This window comes from Mus pahari, chromosome 3 (assembly GCF_900095145.1).
Source record: "Mus pahari chromosome 3, PAHARI_EIJ_v1.1, whole genome shotgun sequence".
Lineage (NCBI taxonomy): Eukaryota > Metazoa > Chordata > Mammalia > Rodentia > Muridae > Mus > Mus pahari.
The window spans coordinates 34101806-34103823 of NC_034592.1; the positions used below are offsets into that span (position 1 = coordinate 34101806).

The following is a 2018-nucleotide window of genomic DNA, read 5'->3' on the forward strand; positions in this document are numbered from 1 at the left end:
CAGGGTTTTTCTGTATAGCCCTGACTGTCCTGGAACTCACTTTGTAGACCAGGCTGGCCTCGAACTCAGAAATCCGCCTGCCTCTGCCTCCTGAGTGTTGGGATTAAAGGCACATGCCACCGAGCCCGGCCCTTTTCAAAGAATCAACAAACTAAGGTCATAAAATGCTGATCTGTGAGACAATCAAAAGGTAACTGGAATAAACCACTGGGTTGATATGTAAATAAAGACTGCTTTGGTCTGCAAAAGAGAGCTACCTAGAGAGGATTGCTTGTGGAGCTAACATAGCTTTTTTAGAATTTTTCTAGCAGGTTTTCTGACTGGTCGAAAAACACATGAGCTACCTAGAGACATGTCTTGAGGATACAGAACTCTCAGCTTGCAACCCATAGTTGACTTTGAGTTATTTCTTCTACCACTACCAAATACCCCTTCCTTAGGATCCTCTCCTAAACTGAGGCTGTTCACTAGCACTCTAGTATATGTTTTGGACAATTTTGTCAAGCAAAAATGGCTGAAGTTATTTGGGGTTCAGGTTTGCATCCTCCACTTTGTTCCATTGGTCCATCTATCAGTATTTTATTTTAATTATTACTACGACTCTGTCATATATCCTGAGATCTAGAATGGTAATCCCACAGCATTGTTCTTTTTGATCAGTAGCATCCTTTTGGCTAGGCAGGATCTTTAGGGTTATATACAATTGTGCTAGAGTCTTTTTTCCATTTCTGTGAAAAATAGATGGGGATTTTTATTAGGATTGCATTGAATCTACAAATATCAACGGGAAATGGTTATTTTCACAATATTAACTCTACTAATCCATGAGCATGAGATGTCTTTTCACTTTCTATTCTCTTTATCTTTCTTTGGAGTTTTAAAGTTGTCATTGTAGAGGTCATTCACTACCTTGATCAGGTTTACTCCTAGATATTTTATTTTCATGGAAGCAGATGTGAATGAGAATGTGTGCATGATCTCTGTATGTTTCTTCTTGGTATATAGATATGTGCAAATTGACTCTGTATAATTCCACATTGCTAGACTGTTGGTTTCTAGTTTCCTAACTGAAGTTGGAATCTCTAAAGTACATGTCAAAAAGGAATAATTTGACTTATTTTCCTATTTGTATTGTTTTATTTTCTTTATTAAATACTTCTTTATTTACATTTCAAACGTTATCGCCTTTCCTGGTTCCCCTCACGAAACCCCCTACCACCTACCTTTCCCCCCTGCTCACCAACCCACCCACTTCTGTTTCCTCATCCTGGCATTCCTCTACTCTGGGGCATAGCGCCTTCACAGGCCAAGGGCCTCTCCTCCCATTGATGACCAACAAGGCCATCCTCTGCTACATTTTCTTTTCCTTAATGTTCCAACTGGTGCTTTGAGCACAGGACTGAAAAGGAATGGTGATAGTCAACATCCCTGTCTTATTCCTGACTCCAGTGGAATTGCACCAATATTTTCTTCATATATGATGATGTAAGTTCTGTGTTTCTCATATATAGCTTTTTGATATATTGAGGTTCATTCCCTCTAGAACTGTTCTCTTGGATTTATATGAAGGCATTTGTAGTTTTCTATATCTCTTGAGGTCATGATGAAAAATTTACCTTTAAGTCCATTTATGTGTCCTACTAAATTTATGGTCTTAAGTATGTTGAAACATGTATTTCAGGTTTTAAAACCAATGTGATCATAATAAATGTTTTTGTTTTGTTGTATGTTTGTCCTCTATTTTAATTACTTTATTGAGCATGTGTGAATCAATCATCAGTGATATTAAACTATAGTTTTCTTATTTGTTGTGTCTTACCTTATTTTTATATTACAGTGATATTGGCTTTAAAGAAGTTGGGAAATGGTCTTTCTCTTATGGGGCTGTTGTTTGATTGGTTTGTTTTGCTTTGTTTTAACTTAAGTAGTATTAGCTATAGATCTTATTTTTTTGAATGGTAAAATTCTGCATTGAATTCATGTGGTCTGGAATTTTATTTAGTTGGAGGGCTTTTTAT

The 2018-nt window shown here is 36.7% G+C and overlaps 1 non-coding gene across 1 annotated transcript; it reads left to right on the forward strand.

The window, feature by feature from the left end:
- Window positions 1–277: 277 nt before the first annotated feature.
- Window positions 278–337, forward strand: LOC115063679. Its single transcript, XR_003843562.1, has one exon. It is a non-coding gene; the product is annotated as a U7 small nuclear RNA (small nuclear RNA).
- The last annotated feature ends 1681 nt before the right edge of the window (window positions 338–2018 follow it).